At 36.9% G+C, this 18,052-nt stretch overlaps 3 non-coding genes across 3 annotated transcripts; 1 reads left to right on the top strand and 2 right to left on the bottom strand.

Moving 5' to 3' along the window:
• The first annotated feature begins 14,106 nt into the window (after positions 1-14,106).
• Positions 14,107-14,178, top strand: TRNAG-UCC (transfer RNA glycine (anticodon UCC)). Its single transcript has one exon. It is a non-coding gene; the product is annotated as a tRNA-Gly (tRNA).
• Positions 14,179-15,283: 1,105 nt separating this feature from the next.
• TRNAP-UGG (transfer RNA proline (anticodon UGG)) lies at positions 15,284-15,355 on the bottom strand. Its single transcript has one exon. It is a non-coding gene; the product is annotated as a tRNA-Pro (tRNA).
• An 810-nt stretch (positions 15,356-16,165) lies between these two features.
• On the bottom strand, positions 16,166-16,237 carry TRNAP-AGG (transfer RNA proline (anticodon AGG)). Its single transcript has one exon. It is a non-coding gene; the product is annotated as a tRNA-Pro (tRNA).
• Positions 16,238-18,052: the final 1,815 nt, after the last annotated feature.

Here is an 18,052-nt window from a genome sequence, read left to right as displayed (position 1 = left end):
GTTCTTCAGAGAATCGGAAATCAAGCTTACAAGCTAGAGTTACCGGAAGAACTAGAGGGTATTCATAACACCTTTCATGTGTGTTATTTGAGAAAGTTCACAGGAGATGTGCCCGACATAATTCCGATTTCTGAGTTAAGGTTGGACGAAAACAAGAGGTTGATCGAAGAACCTGAGGCAATCGTTGACCGTAAGACTATGAAGTTACGACGCAAGATGGTCGATTTAGTGCTTGTGCGCTGGAAACATACGAATGGACCAAATCTCACTTGGGAAACGGAGAGTGACATGATGAGTCGCCACCCGCATTTGTTTGGTGATATATGATTCCGGGGACGGAATCATCCTAAGGGGGAGAGAATTGTAACACTCGTGTTTCTAGCCTAGGCATTTATATCGAGTTGATAGTCTAGGTTAACCTTTGTAACTCATTTTGAAGAAATGAAAAGGAGTTATGTGAATATTATGTGAATAATGTGTTTTATGCTTAATTATTAGGGCTTAATTAATTAAGAATAAAAATAAGCGTCAAAATTTAAGTGTGAGATAAGCCCGATATCTTTACATAAAGTTGTAGTGGTCGAAACAAGGATTTCGGGGATATAAAGAATACCAAAATCCGAGTTATAACGAAGAAGTTATGACCTGTCGAAGTTTCGCGACAAAACCGGCACGGTGCTGAATGTCGTAAAAAGTGAGTTTTTGATAAACTACTTTTTAGCCTTAGTAATCTAAACGAAAGTTGTAGTATTCGTTAAACCGAGAAGTTCGATAAAAAGAACGCCCAAATCTGACTTCGTATGAGGAAGTTATGATTTTTCGAAGTTTCAGCGTAGCAGTAGACAGCTAAAAACTCGAATTTTAGATCGAGCGATTTTTAGCCGACACAACCTAAACGAGAATTGAAGGTCTCGTTATTAGGAGCACAACGGTAAAAAGTCTGACGAAAACGGACGTCGGATGAAGAAGTTATGAATTTTTAACGGATTTCCTGTCCCGGTCTGTTAAAAATAATAATATAAAATTTAAAGTCAAAATTAGCCGACGAAGTCTAAACGGAAGTTGTAGATCGTAATTTTAGCTACGCGTGCATATAAAGAACGTCAAAAACGGAGCTCGTATGCGAAAGTTATGGATTTTAGAAGTTTTGGCGTGAAAACCGAGAAATTTCGCATAGTCACACTTTGCCACGTCACCCTTGCCTCGCATGTGACACGTGTCCTGCTGAGTCACCGAAGCTGCTGAGTCACCGAAGCTGCTGAGTCACCAAGCTGCTGAGTCACGAAGCCACCTGGCGAGGCGTGTCATGTCCTTCCGAGTCCGAGCTGCGGTCCAATCCGCTGACTACACGTAGAAGCCTCGGTGGCGAGCCTCGCATCCGACGCGTGTGTAGTGACTCATGAGTCCGAACCCTCGCAGGCGCCACGAACCCCCTACTTCGGACCCTAGACCTCGGTCCAATCACAAGCCGCCAGAGAGCCCTTCGCACGCGCAGCCCTCATGCGAGCCTCCCCCTCTGCGAGCCTTCTCAGCCGTCGGATCAGAAGCCTCCTGGCCGTCCGATCAGAAGCTTCCCCCTATAAATAGGAGGGTGCGAGACCTCCCGGGTATTTTTGGAATTTTGCCATATTTAGCCCCTAAACCCATATTTTCTTCATATTAACATTCCGCAAAGCCCCGGTATCGATTGTAAAGCCCGGAATACCCCACGAAGTGCCCGAGAAGCCCGGAAAATTTATCTTTTCGGTTTCGAAGCCCGACTTTTACAAAGCCCGGTTTCTCAATAAAACTCCCGGTTTTATTAGAAACGGTCGTTTTAGGAAACGAATTGCTGCCCGATTATCATCAAATCATGTGAGTGTATAGTCACTTTCATTTTACACATAGATATGAAGTATTTACCTTATAATATGTGCTATGTGTAAATATATTAATTATTTATTTGAGGTGATTGTTGTGTTGACGTTTTATACAAGTTTTAAACTGTATAAGTATTTTTATCTACAAATATGTTGGGTAGAACATGGGTAGATTGTGATGTGTGATAAAATAAAATTGATGAGAGGCCTCGATGTGTTTTGAGATCCAGTCATCTAGCGGAGTTTGGATGACGACCACGGACTTTCTAGACAGTCCAGTGGGAAACATTAGCAGGTCCGCAACCTGTAGGTGTTAATGAACTAAGAGTGTTCATTCGCTGTACTCCATCCCCCTCATGGTTGCCTTTAGGACATGTATGGCTGAGGAAACCCCTTAGCAGTAGTGTCCATCCCGGTGATATTCTTTAGGCTAGGTCCCTTGTGACAAGTGTTTAGGGACATAAAGTGAGGATAACGGGAACGGGTAATCAGGGTTATTGTTGATTGATGAACTTAGTAAGTTTATTATTATTGTGGGTTGAAAACCCTATATGCTCACCAGGCTCCCAAGCCTGACCCACTCAGCTTTTTATGTTACAGGTAGTGGACCCCGAGCATAGTCGGAGGACAACGAGAGATTTCTGGATTATAGGCCAGTAGTTGTAAATAATTGTTGAAAGGCTTATAATGTCTTGTTTATGCTTTTGGATCTGTATCGGAACATGACATCCCGAGGTTTTGATATATATATATATGGAAAACATATACCTTCTTAATGAAGGGTTTTGATAAACTTTTATCATATTTTGTTTGGGGACTAATTCCGCAACATCTTTTAAAAAGATTTCTCTGATTTTATTTTAAAAAGCATAAATTAAATCGGTCTTTTCTGGCCGAGAAATTAGGGGATGTCACATTTAACATCAAGAATCTCATGCAGATGCAAAAACAATAATTCTGACAGTTCATTTATAACATCGACTTCCTATCTAAAAACAAGTGGACCACTACACTCCTCACCTACAATTCCCCAACCATCAGTTCATCGCGAGGATCATTCATAAATACTAAGGAAACATTTTCATAGTCAAGATACATCAAAGACAACAAAAGTTGTTGCCCCCAATTCACCTTCCTTGATCAACTAGAACAATTAAATATAGCACTATATCTTAACTAAATTCTAAGAAAACATACCCTTGATCTCATCTCAAGGCAACCATACCACAAGAATCCTCTTGTGCATTCCCACACTGCCATACTTACCGCTAACAATCCGCGACCATCTAGCCCCAAACTGGGTCTACATCTCAACTTTGAAAATCCCATATTTGCTCTTTCTTTCCTTCAGACACGAAGCTGGAAGAACATAACCCTCATCGTAGATAGTGACATCTCAATCCTTCTTCCAATTACTCAGCCTCCGACTGCAATCCTTGATTCGATCTTCCCAATCGCTTCCTTCTTGAGTCCCACGACTCAAATGGCACTACCTCGAGCAAGACCCTCGAGACCTCGAAATCAACCAACTCAGCTAAGTCTGCACCATTCAAACCTAAAATGACATTGCTACTAAGGCCTAAACGATCACCAAGTCCATCCTCATCCTGAACAACCATAATAGATAAACCGAATGAGACGGAAACACATTGCAGTAAATCATGGTGCCAAACCATACAATCTATCCTCCATCAGCTCCTTAGAATCCAAAAAATCCTCCTCAATTCGAGTACGGATCTTGTGCTTTCAGTAGTACAGACCCAATACTACCTTCCACACCTATCCTTACTTTCCTCAAGGATTGTCCTGGATCCTCTAAGTAACTACTCATGTCCCCTACCTTTCGATCCAACCCCACATACCCGTTCTCAAACGAATACCCACCGTTAAACAGTGTGTCAATTCCTCTAAGACACTTACTAGGATCTCTTAGGATTCCAACCTCACCGTGTCGTCAACTGTTGAAGAATCCTTACTAATATCAGCTAACTACTTCATGAATACAATTACATGCAACAAACCTTAAACAATCTTTCTAATAAAAGACCCAACTCTACATAGAATCAAACAAGAGCTGCGTAATAGGGCCATGTAACTCACTTTAAAATTATTTAACCTTTACTGCATGTAACTTAATATATTCACTTAGTAGTTAGCTCACATCAATATGGGTCCCAAAAAGCATAAAGCAAGCATCATTTAGGCAGTAAGACCCTAAAACATAAAGGCATCCTCCAACTTACTTGTTACTACGATGCTAGGAACTTCCACTAACACTATCAATTTCCTTATGCATGCAAATTATACACAAAACGGTATCACATAGACTGTCAAATGAATGATTCTACCCTAAGCTCACAACCAAACAAGGAACAAGAAATAAGGCCAAATCAGTCCTTCTAGGGCTATATGATCCTAATCGTATACAATTTTTAAAGCATACACTTAGCAATCAACTCCATCAACATAGATTCCAAATCTGACATAACATCCAATACCTACTAGGATACCAAGCTTCACAAATTAGGCCATTTTATCCAACATCTGATATCGATACTAGCATGAAGTTACAAAAGCTCAATCAACATGCATATAAAGGTATCTCCCCTAGCATTCTATCATGCAAATCCTAAACAGATCCTTAGCCCTAATCTAGCATGCAATTCTCATATACTCATACCAATGCAATAAGCATAACACACGTATGAGTATTTTGGGAAATACTTACTTGAGCTCGACTGATTGCATGCATCACACACCTTTTCTTAAAATCCTTTTTTTCAGAAAACTCATTTTCTTTTAAAAGATTTTATGAACTCTTGAACTTGAGTTCAGACACACCCAAGAGTGTGCCCAAATCCCTCAAACCAAGGCTCTGATACCAACTTGTAACGTCCCAAAATACCGAGTAAAAATTTCATTTTTAAATAAGTTAAAACCGTTCATTCATTGTTCCAAAAGGCGATCAAAGTCATAGTAATTTCAAAACATCAGAGTAATTTGTAAACATTTAGTGCGGAGTAAAACTCTAGGGGATGCAGTGCGATCAAGCCAGGCCTTTCTTTTTGAAAACGGAGATACCTGAAACCATCAACATAAACTGTAAGCACAAATCTTAGTGAGTTTTCCCAAAGTACCGATTACCAAACATACAACTGGGCCTAGACCTAGGGTATATTCCAACCCAATAAACAAATATAGGCCTTGCCCGGGGCTTTATTTCAACCCGATCGTACAATAATGGCCCCGTTGTGGCATTTATTTCAACCCAATCATACCATAATAGGCCCCGCCGTGGGGTTTATTTTAACCCGATCATACCATAATGGGTCCCGCACTGGGGTTTATTTCAACCCGATCATACAATAATGGACCCATCCTTGGGGTTAATTACAACCCAATCACACAAACATATATAAAAGTCACATGATATCTATCATTCTACCTAACAAAATAATGGGTTAGCATTGGTGCCTTTGACCCGCAAATACAGTGAGGAGACTCACCTCACAGTCTGAAAGAATAGCTGCATCGATCACTGCTCCAAAAGCTATCTCTACAAGTCACATATACAATTAACAGGGACTCAAATCTCAAAAAAAAAAATCAAATTACCTAAAATGCCCTTAGGTCAAACTTGGTTAAAATCATGATTAAAGGTCAAAAGTCAAAAAGTCAACGAGTTAACCCAGGCTGAGTAAGCTCGGCGTACTCAACTAATATGCCCAACGTAGTGCACTTCTCTCATCTAGAAACGGGGTCTCAGCTTGGTACACACAACGTACCTTCAAGTACGCCCAACGTACTTGGATGCCACCTTCTCCTTTCTATTAAGTGCTTAATCTATTAAGATACTTCGTCCAAAACCTAGATCTAGTTCCAAATAATGTTCTAAGTCATAAAGTTTCCAACTTTTGACTTTTCAAGGCAAGAAAGGGTCCAACAACTAAACCCTAACTTATTACACAAACCAAAACCTCATATCTCATGCATGAAGAAATGGAAGGGACCAATATCACATTTTTATGACTCCTAATAACTCCATAACGGATAAAGGTTCCAACTTTATCCATTAGGATGGTCCAAACAACCAAGATCTAGTCTTTAAGTCTAAAGGGACAAAAATGCATCTTTCTCAACTTAATCCATTAAGTCCAAGTCTCTAACCTTTAGATCTGAATAAAAATGATGTTTAGATGGATAAATTTTCCAACTTTATCCATAACAAGGTCATAAAATTTAAAGATCTAAAATTTATGCATTAAAGTGACCAAAGAGCTCAAAAAACCCAAAAATAGCTAGATCTAACAAATACATCATCAGAATTCAAGCTTTATACCTTCTGGAGTTGAGAAAAGCAATGTAGGCTCTGGATCCACAAGCTCGAGCTTCAACAATCAACAAGATTGAACTTCTCTTTTATCAAAAATGAACTTAAAACACATAGAAAAGCTCAATATTTGATCTAGGGGGCTAGGGTTTTGAGTTGGAGGCTCAAGAGGGTGGAAGTTGATGTTAGGAAGGACCCCAAGGGGTTAGAGTCCTTAAATAGGGCTCAAAACCACAAAATAGGGTTTTTACACTGTGATGGTACGCCCAACGTATCTAGAGTTACGCCTAATGTAACACTCTAAAACGACACTTCCTTCAACATAGTACGCCCAACATGCTAGCTAGTGTACGCCCAACATACTTGACTCCTTTTGCTGGCTTAACTTGAAACAACCATAACTTCTTCGTTTCAATTCCGTTTTCGATGATCTTTATATCCACGAAAAGGTAACAGCGAGATCTAAAATTATATCTTGATACTTATGACTAAAAAAATCTCGAAACTAAATCCTTAATTTATGCAAGAAGCTCAAAACATAACCTTTCCTATTTTACCTCTCAGCTTCCATCGAACAATCCTAGGTTTAAATCATTTGTCCAACATCATACACCTCCAATAGAGTCTAAACTTCTTTCCATTGAAGCCCAAGGCCTCCATTTGATCCATTTATGTTCCACAATGCAAAATCAAACAAAAACATTGTCGCACACAACAAGAGGATGAGATAGGTTGTTATACTCTTGTTCCAATTCAAAGGCTATAACCTGAATAAGAATGATGCCTATAATTTGAACCAAGTGTCCTCATGCTATCATAATTAGTCCATATACACTCCTCCTGACAATATCTAATGAGCTTACTATAATACACACCCTCAAGAGAACCCAAAACCAACCCTGGATATGCTACATTCCTTTTTCCTCACGACCTTACCCAAAGAGTGAAGTACCATAAAGTTTAACAAAATGACGAATCTCAATCGTTAACATAAACATCCACATGAACGATCGAAATAAGATCCCACATCTTGATTGAAACTGAACAGATCCTACCAACATGTAACTAGCTCGATAAAGCTTTCAAGGTTATCCAGAAATGTTGTTAAAACCCTGGTCGGATTAATCCAAAATACCAACCCTTTCGTCGTGACATGCCAAAATTGGATTATGTGCACATCCAAAGCCACATCTGAAAAACTAAACAACCCTACATCAACATCCAAACTTCCAATAACCAAGGAAATCTGCAAAACCCGAGTCTTCTATGAGCAATACTTCCATAACCAACAACTGGGAGTACCTAAACCTAGAAATCAAAATATACAATGTATAGATTTTAACAATGAACGAAATGACCAATGATAGATAATGCATTGGCAACTACTCTAATGATTCTATTCAATGCTAAACAATTTTTTTTAATAAAGTTACATTCAAGTCAATCCACTTGTTCATAAACCATTATTCAAAAATCAGAGTTATAAAGAAGATAATGCAGAATCTCGAATCATAAAATTGTTGATGTGCATGTGCAGTCCCGCCTTCGCAATCCAATAAGTACCTGAAAAACATTTAATCAAAAACTGTAAGCACAAAGCTTAGTGATTTCCCCAAAATATTACATACATCACAACATAATAATCAACTACGGGTTATCAGCAACACTAGGCCTATCAGCAGTCATGAGGGCTATCAACTGTCCTAATATCACATACATCACAACAATATAAACAACCATGGGTTATCAGCAACCATAGGACTATCAAAAGTACTATAGGCTCACAGTATCCCTATAGGTTATCAGCAACCCTGTGGGTTATTAGCAACCCAACGATCTATCAGTAGTCCTAGATTTATCAACAACTCAGATAGACATATAACAACAATCAACAATTAAGTCGCAACTATTCTAACATGTACATCACTATGACATAGGCAATACAATGAGAAGACTTACCTGAACAAAGAGCTGAAATCCATTACTCAAAGTTCCACAGAATCAGCTGCACGACCCTCCTAAACTAAACACAAACTAAACCTCATATTATAGCTTAACACCCCTCAAAGTTTGACCAAAAGTCAAAGTGGTCAAAAGTCAATGGTCCAAGTTAACCCCCAGTCCACACCTAGGTCGTGGCCACCCATTGGTTGCATCGTGGCATCTTCACGACAAAGCAGTCATGATGACACCAATCGTCACGTCGTGCCAAGCAGGCTGCCATGCTATGGAAATTGAGCTCTCACAACTTAATGGGTTAAGATCTTAATCCTTCAAGCCACCCATTCATACTTTCCAAAAGGCTTTCATACTTCTATTCCAACATAAAAACCGTAGCTTTACAGACATGCATGTCCAATGCAAGTCTAGAACTCAAACTAGGTCAAAATGGTGAAATTAGACCAAAATATCTTGCATGGAACTCAATACACAATCAAACTTCAGATCCAAAAGGTATATAGACTAAGGGACTAAGTTGAGCTATAAAGTTGAAAACTTTATCTCATCTAACTAACCCAAACTCGAAGACGAGTCAAGAAATGCAATAAATCCTAGCTCTATGAAGAGGTAACAAAAAAGGTGGAAGATTTATACATTCCCAAGCTCCACAAGATACAAGAGATGCAAGATCTAGAGTGATACACTCTTCCAACTAACAAGCACACCTCCCTTTTCTTCTTCAAGGGCTAAAATCACCATGAAGAGTTCACAAGGTTAAAATGAAGGCTAGGGTTTCTTCGAGGGTGAAAGGGAGGTGATGGAGGCCAAGGTTGCGCAAACGCTAGCCCTCACCTCCCTTAAATAGGAGCACAAACCCCAATTAGGGTTAAGCACTCAGGCGGGCGCCATATCGTAACCATAATCTTGTCACGTCATGGTACAGGAGATTAATGAGCATTTCATAAAGCCATGCCACTTCGTGGTCCCTCATTTGCCACATCGTGGCACAATATTTTCTCTAAAAAAACCCCATCTCTGACCCCAATACGTTTTTATCTGATCCACTCTGGAAAAAGGGTGTTACACTAACAATCAACTAATTTTCATTTCAATTTCCGTGTCGCACAGTATTGTACTGTGTCGCACTCGAAACATCAAAAAAATCATAACCTCGTCATACGAAGTCAGATTCAGGCATTTTAACCGTATTTTTATACAAATATCATACCGTTATAATATTTATCCGTATAACATGAATACAATATTATACATAAAGAACACTTCGTAAACTCATAACACGTAAGAAAATTTATCATTTATTTATTTATTTACAATAAAATTTTCATTAATTTGATAACATAAATGAGGGTCTGTCAACGATAAGTCTAACGAAAAATATGAGCATTAAAATTATCACCTACTTAGGATGATTCCGTCCTGGAATCATGCAGAAGAAAACAATTGTGAATAACGACTTTTCCTGTCGCTTTCCGTTTCCCAAGTAACGTTCAGCCTAATACTATGCTTCCAATGCACAAGTGCCAAATCGATCATCTTGTGCTGCAACTTTTTTGTTTTACGATCGACAATCGCTTTAGGCACCTCAAGTAACTTCTTGAGTTCTGGTTCTCATCGATTCTTAACTTTGAAAGTGTAAACATATCAGGTTCTTCTCCCAAGCACTTCCTCAAATAACAAACATGAAATGTGTTATGAATACCTTTCAGCTCAATTGGAAATCTCCTCTAATTCTAACAACATATGTTAGACGGTCCCATTCTGCACAAAGCTTATCAATCTACATTTGCATATTGAATCCATTTCTCAGCTTCTTTGACTTTTTGCATAGCTTGAGCAACCCATTTTATTTTTCATTTACTTGTTCTGCTAGATCGTCTTCATGTTGATTTAGTGTCCAACTTTTTTCAAAGTCCCTTTCGTTTGCTTCTTCAGCGACCTTCTTAGCTTGGAAAATTTCATCAGGTGGTTTATCTAGGAGTGGGAAATCTGGGCCTTCCGAAAACGGGTTAATATCTGAACAAGCATATCAATATTCTTCATCATAATGGCAAACACCAAACTTAGATGAACTCATTCTTAAGTTATTTCTACGTTTACAATGCATGCTAATTACATATTAATAGTCTGAAAGCTATGTTCGGAATAAGTGTCTGAAATGCTATGTCTGGAATGTATCTCTCCAAAATGCGTGTCTAGAATATGTGTCTGTGACTTATATATATGGAATCTATTACATTTATGATTTATTTGGCTATGCATAAGTGATTGATATGACTTCCGAAATTTTAGTCCGAAATGTCATTCCAGAATGACATGGAATCCAAAATGAACCACAATAAATAAGAGAGTGGAATTATAGAGCCTTTAGAACTCTGGAATAACAGTAAATCAACTCCAGTCGTGGACTATACAAGAAAAGATCACATAATAACTGAGGATGATTTGGTTGTCCCCATGTTGTCACATATAATGTACAGATCGCAATGGGCATGCTTGAAAAACATGTTTCATTATGAGTTATCTGTTGCACAATATCGAACTGAAAGACTAAGTTTATAGACATACGGTCGAAGGTGAAGAATTTTATCAAAATTTATCACAAGATCGACAATGAGTTACTGGATGAAGTTGACGAAGTAATTTTGCAGCTCGAAAGGGTGAAATACATACAGAAAAATAGTGAGGTTGATTTTCCATACAAACATGGTTGAGATATTTTCAAAGATGCCCCATATTTTTAAATTATGTATTTTGTTATATTTATCTTTAATAAGGTTATGGTACTTCTAAATTATGTTTTTTTCTATCCGTGTAATATGCGACAAATATTAAGGCAATAATAATATTTTCTATTAGTCATTGCAAATCGATTACAAATATAATTAAATAGGATTAAGTAGACAATAAAACAATCATCAATGAGTATGGTATTTTCCATTCAGATGGAAGGGGAAGAGGGTGCACATTTTGGGTCTGGTAGGTAGTTCGAAACACATCAGTCTGATAATATATCTAAACCATATTGGCTAATTTTGTGATGTTTGAATAATGTGATACTAAAATAGCATGACCGCACACTATACCCATACTGCGCGGTTTCCCACATGAACATGTATGGCGGTTCAGATCTACAACACAAGTTGTTTTAATATCAAAACTCGAAACATGTCGGACGAGAATGGAGATGATATCTCGAGCGGAATCTTTGTTGATTGCTACCGAACAAACTTTTGCATCCTCCTCTGAAGCACCATCTCTGCATACTGGGTTAGTATGCTAGTCAACCGCCCTAAAAAGTAAATATTATCATTTATGGTTATTATATAAGTAAAAAATTTCAATATTTTACAGTATTTTACCTCCCATGAAATTAAGTTCAACAAAAAATCGTTGAATGTAGTAACAAATTGTCTCGGTAAGCGTTATTATCGGTACATTGCGTTGGTTACCAACATAAAACATGGAATATCAATGTTCAGTTACATTCCAACGAATGTTAGGGAAATAGGCTATCGCCCATTTTGCATGACCGATATTGACAAGCACCTCACGTGCATCATGGGTAGTGGACAAAAGTTTTGTTCAAAATCAGACATAGTATATGAGTTAGATATCATCCAAAACCAAGGTTCTAATGTTCTGTTTCCATCACATCCAATAGCAACAAAACAAACTTGGAAATGATCCATCATACTAGTTTTGATGTTTTTGTAACTATAAGGGTTGGTCCTGCCTAAGGTTATGTAGGTAAACAAGCAGATTGGTAAAGCTTTCTTCATGCCCACTCTTTGAGAAACTCATCATGAGGGAGTTATAGGAGATAATTACGGATGACCACAAGTAGGCGTCTAACTACACGCGGTAACATTTATATACAGGAGACATAAATTGATGTTTTATAATCCGGAATAACTATCTGAATGTGTGTCTGTGACTCTGTATTTATCACTTCAAAGTACTAATTTGACAATCGTATATAGATTCTTGTTTTAGACATGGATAGTCCGGAATGTAAGTCCGAAATGTACGAACATTCATTTTTTGGACCAAATCTCCGAAATGAATAACAAGAATGCTATATTCTGGAGAAAGCGGTCATTTTTTTGGAATCCTAAATCGAGTAGGACTTGGAGACCAAGTAAACTTGGGATTGATTTGAAGTGAATTCACAATTGATTTGCAATTGATTCTTAATCATCTTTATACTTAATCGTTTGTTTAATTGTGTTCAATTTGTGAACAGAGTTCATACATTGAACAGTAAAATCATGAACAATAACTTCATAGAATTCATATTTTTCTCGATCAATTGCTACTTGTTTGTTCTACTTTTAGAACAATCAACCTTGGTTTCTATTAACCTTCTCTGATTTCAAGCTCTTTTTTTTATTTGAGTAATCACCATGTCAGGGGAGTCCTCAAATTCGGCACCACCAAAGGAAATCGGAACAACCTCTGTTCACTATCCGATGTTCACAGCTACAAATTACACAGTTTGGGCTATGAGGATGAAGGTTGTTCTAAGAATTCACAAAGCATGGACTGTGATCAATCCAGGAACAGAGAAGAATGAAGAGAAAGATTACCTAGTGATGGGGCTGTTGTATCATGCGATCCCAGAGACTTTGATTATGCAAATCGGAGATGTGGAGTCCTCAATGGTGTTGTGGGACGCAATCAAAGCCAGACACATGGGTGCTGACTGCGTGAAGGAGGCTAGATTACAAACCTTGATGGCAGAATTCGACGGATTAAAGATGTACGACTCAGAATCCATTGACGATTTTGCTGGGAGATTGTCCGGATTAGCGTCAAAATCGGCATCCCTAGGAGAATTAATTGATGAGACAAAGCTTGTGAAGAAGTTTCTTAAATCATTACCGAGAGCGAAGTTCATCCACATAGTTGTTTCTTTGGAACAAGTCTTGGAACTCAAATCGGTTGGATTTGAAGATGTTGTGGGAAGGCTTAAAGCTTATGAAGAAAGGATTAGAGAGGAGGGTGATGACGGAGGAGAAGAGCCAAAGGTTTTATGGTCATCGAGTAGTGGCGGCACTAGTTCAGTTGGTGGCGATGGCTTATTTGGTGGAGCAAAGGAAAGATCGACAAAGGGAAAAGGGGTGTCGACTGGTAATCATGGATCTGGTGGGTTATTTGGGTCAGGTGGGCCCAAAGGGAATAATAAGGTTTCTCAAAGTAATCGGCCCAATAAACAATCTAATTCTGATTTAATTCAACCCATTTCCAACAATTGCAAAAAATGTAATTGTTGTTGTGGCAAAAATCGGAAAAATAAGGAAAAAGATCGATCTAAGGTGATTTGTTTTCGGTGTGACAAATCGGGTCACTTTGCCTCTGAATGTCCGGAACGACTCCAAAAATTACAAGAAAATGATTTTTTGGAATGTGACGACAACGACGAGTTCATAGTTTAAATACGAATCGGGGTTGAAGAATTCTCTAGAAGGACTTAGAAATTCGGGGTGATTGTTGGAATCCTAAGTCGAGTAGGACTTGGAGAGCAAGTAAACTTGGGATTATGGCAAGTTGGTCATAGTTTCCTAATTGTATTATAATTCAAGTTGGTAATTAGAACCTATAAATACATGTCTAGATCAAATATAGGATTGAAGAAACAGATTGTATCCAATATTGGTTTTGAGTTATTTTCCAATTAATCAAAGAAGTGTTTGATTAAAACTGTTTTGCAATTATGTTTTATAAACTAGAATTTTACAAAAAAAAATGGTTATTATTATTAAAATACTCATTTATATAGGTTAGATTACTCAATTTCTAAATGTTAAGAGGCTTCTATGGAGTAAACAGACTTTTTAGTACCCTACCAAGAGTGTAAATTTTAAAAATTCAGACTTTGCTTCTTAATTTTTCAATTAACAGGTTACCAAACACTCCATAGAATAACATTAGTGATCAAGCCCCTAACGTCAAGCAGCGTTTGTAGTCCAACGGTTAGGATAATTGCCTTCCAAGCAATAGACCCGGGTTCGACTCCCGGCAAACGCATTTTTATTTTTTAATTTTACGCCATTTTATTCGACCTTTTTGGATAATTATGGAAACACTCAAATTCCAACTTCAGTGTTCTCACTTGCCGCCCGATAAAAAATCAATTTTGTTTTCCATCTTCCTTGAAAATAATGTTCCATATTCCATTGATGTATATTTCAATCAATTTTTCTGGATAGTTTTCATCGGAACCCCTTTTACAAAGAGTTGTAATTTCCATTAATCAAAAAAAGTTTTACATAGAGATTAGCTGGTAAACTAGCAGCAATTTTCTTTTTGCTGCTGTCTTACTCCGGCAACAACCAGACAGTTATAATTTATAGAAGCTTAGAAACAGTTATTTCATGTTGAAGATTTTACTTTCTCGGTAAATATGAAATGGTTTACTTTTCGTTTTCTGTGTGGATAGAAAGTATAGAAAATCGAATGAGTTATTTTCAAGTTTTATAATATGGTTGCGAGGGTGAGTTTCATGAAGTTGTACTGCTAACTATGTTGAATTCTAGTTTCTATAATCCCTTAGTCGCATAATTAGGATGTTTTTGGATTTGGCGAATATTATATGGAAGCTTTCAGGATACCAATCATGTCACCTGTAATTAGATATGCCCCAAACAAGTTTTGTAGGCAAAAAGACGAGACCCCTAAGAATTTAATAAACATTTTTTACGAAGGAAGGTTAGTCATATTAGAAGTCAAGAACTATTGTTTTGATAATCATCAGCAATTCAAGACGTTGAATGTAAAACTTATTGTCCTTTATGTTATTAGACTGATACTGCTACAATGGTTTGATGTCACTCTCGTTTTCACTCGATTCCTAAAAAATAGCCATATGAACACAATGACCACAAAACATGTGCTTTCATACCTGTTGTCTTAATAAAAAGCGTCCATAACCATGAGTTGAACTTATTGACAATGACTTATGTTAGTTCTGTAGCTTATGTGTGTGGCATATTATATCGCTTTTGTAGGTAGACGCGTTTGCAAAACAAAAGTCCTTAGAGTTGACTTTAATTAGTTTATATCATTGAAGAAGATGTCACTGAAAACAATATATAAACATGTGTTGATTATGTTGAAGAAAAAGTAAAGAAAGGGGGCATTCCGAGAATCGAACTCGGGACCTCTCGCACCCAAAGCGAGAATCATACCACTAGACCAAATGCCCATCTTATTGTTGATGATATTGCATTTTTATACCCATTCATACTTTATGCAATTATTAAAAGATTATTTAAATGCATACACACAAAAAAAAAAAATAATAATAATTGCTAGAATAAAGATATCTTATTCTGGTAGACATTTACACATTTTCACCATGTTGGTGCCTAAAAGCATCTTCACAAAGAAAGAATATTGATATTGTATAGTTACATGTTTGCTTACTCTGGTAATGAAGTTACATATGCTTTTCATGATGCTAGCTGTATCATTTCAAGATTTCTGCATATTAGCAAATGTATCTATCTGCCCATGAGTTGGCATTTATTGTCTGAAATATGTGACACTAGTCAACTTTGAGGTGCTTGTGCTACCACTTCCACATATGTTTTTTCGACTTTTATTTATGTTTTCTACATGACTCTCATGTAGAGTTCGCTACTGGAACCGAGTGACCATAATTTGATTTGAGGCTACAGTGAGTGAGTGTGTGAGTTAAGGTTTTCACTTGCAGTCCTAAGTTGGCGTATGTTGCCTTTGCAAAGCTCATATGGAAGCATATTTATTTCCAAATTCTAATAGTGAAAGACTACAAATTCTGGGCAGATGCTTATTATAACTAATCTTCAAACCAGTCTAGTCTAGTTTCCTTCAATCACTCTATAGTTTTTTGGTTTATGTGGAAGCGTGATTGAATTGAAATAATATAGCTTTTTGGTTTATGTGGAAGTGTGATTGAATTGAAATAAGTGATAGTACGTTGTTATTTCTTGCATTTAATTTTAATCCAAAAATAGAAAATTGAGTAAAGCATGGGGCATTCCGAGAATTGAACTCGGGACCTCTCGCACCCTAAGCGAGAATCATACCACTAGACCAAATGCCCATTTTCCTGATTGATACTTTTATTGCATTCTTATAATCATTTTTCTTTATGCACTTTGCTAATTATATAAATGCAGTAAGTACATAATAGAAGTAAAAAAAAAGTGGTAGCAGATAGATATCTTATTTTGGTAGGCAGTTGCATATTATATTTTCACCAAGTTGGTACCTAAAAGCATCTTTTCAGATGTGAAAGCATATGTTTTGTGGTATATAAGTTATAATGTGTCCATTTTTAGTAGGTAGATCTGTTTCTAGAAGTCCTCAGTTGACTTTAGTGCGTATCAGCAGTAGAATATTAAATTAAACAAAATGGATGCACTTAAAAAAATTATACATAAAATGTATTGATTTGTTGAGGAAAAAGATTGGGGCATTCCAAGAATTGAACTGGAGACCTCTTGCACCCGAAGCGAAAATCATACCACTAGACCAAATGCCAGATCCCTCCATAGGTGTCTATTTGTTTGTTTTATTATCACAGTATATAGTTTAAATGCTAAAGTTTCCATTTTTGGTTGCTGGCTTGCTGCAAAAATGCAATGTTTCTTCGTTGGGTAAGTTTGAATGCACACTTTACTTCTTGCCCCTTAGTATTCATTGTTTTGAATTTGTAACATTAGTGTTGTGTAGGATCTATGATCTTATACAAGTATTGTGTTGCTAACCTGTTGTCGAATTATAAATCAAATTATGTTTACTTTACCAAAAAAATAACTTCATTGTGGCCCATATGTTTCCTTTAAATAATAGGGTAATGGATCATTACGAGTTAGTAATCATGGCCTTTTGGAAAATTTTCAATATCGATTCCTGCGAAAATCAATATAACTTCTATTTAATTAGGTAATATTTTGTCAAATTTTCTTTGAAATTTACACCCTTTTATATTATTTAGGTATAAAATATGATTTACTATCTTCTTACAATTTAAGCCCCAACTAATATAGAATCCTAGTTTTACCTCCCACCTTATTAACATTTCATTTTTGAGTTTATACCCTTATGATAAACAAAAACTAATCCCGAAACCTTTTAAATATTTTCTAAAATTTTGTTGGGCTACAATGACAATAACTCGACAAATAATATTGAAAATTATGTGTTGATTAGTTGCAAATAATAAAACACAATTGTTATTATTTAATTGCCAAGTTTCTTCTAGAAATCAATTTGATTAGTCACAATTAGACCTGATTTTACGAAAGGTGGAAGGATGATTGTCCCGTTGTCGGATGAATTAAAAGACGATATAGAAAATTAACACGAACCTGATTTTCGTTGATCTATAACTATGGTAAATGACACGGCTCAGCTAGGTGTGTGTGTGTGTGTGTGTTCTTGTATAAGAATATTTTCCCCTTGAATGGTATCTTATATATTGATGAATATATATAGTACAAAGATGCAACTGATAAGGTAACAAACTAGCCTAACATATATAGAGATACAGGAAGTCTCTTAAAATATATAAAGATACAAGAATTCTTTTAAAATCATTCTAAATTATCTCTAATACCCCCTTTCAAGCTGAGAGGTGGTGGACCAACACGAAGCTAGGCATGAAATTGCTCAAACAAGGGACGCAGAAGACTCTTCGTAAAGATGTCGGCTAGTTGAAGATGAGTAGGGATATATCGAGTGACCAATTTACTCGAAGTAACAAGCTCTCGAACAAAGTGAAAATCGATGCAAATATGTTTGGCACTCTTGTGAGAGATGGGATTTTGACTGAGAAACAAGGCACTCTTGTTGTCACATAAAAGAGTGGGCATAGAAGATGACAGAGCATGGAGGTCACTCAAAAGATTTGTAA

Source organism: Lactuca serriola, chromosome 5, assembly GCF_051521515.1.
Source record: "Lactuca serriola cultivar US96UC23 chromosome 5, Lser_US96UC23_V15, whole genome shotgun sequence".
Taxonomy (NCBI): Eukaryota; Viridiplantae; Streptophyta; class Magnoliopsida; order Asterales; family Asteraceae; genus Lactuca; species Lactuca serriola.
Note: the sequence above shows the minus strand (reverse complement) of the source record. Positions and strands in the feature narration are given on the sequence as shown.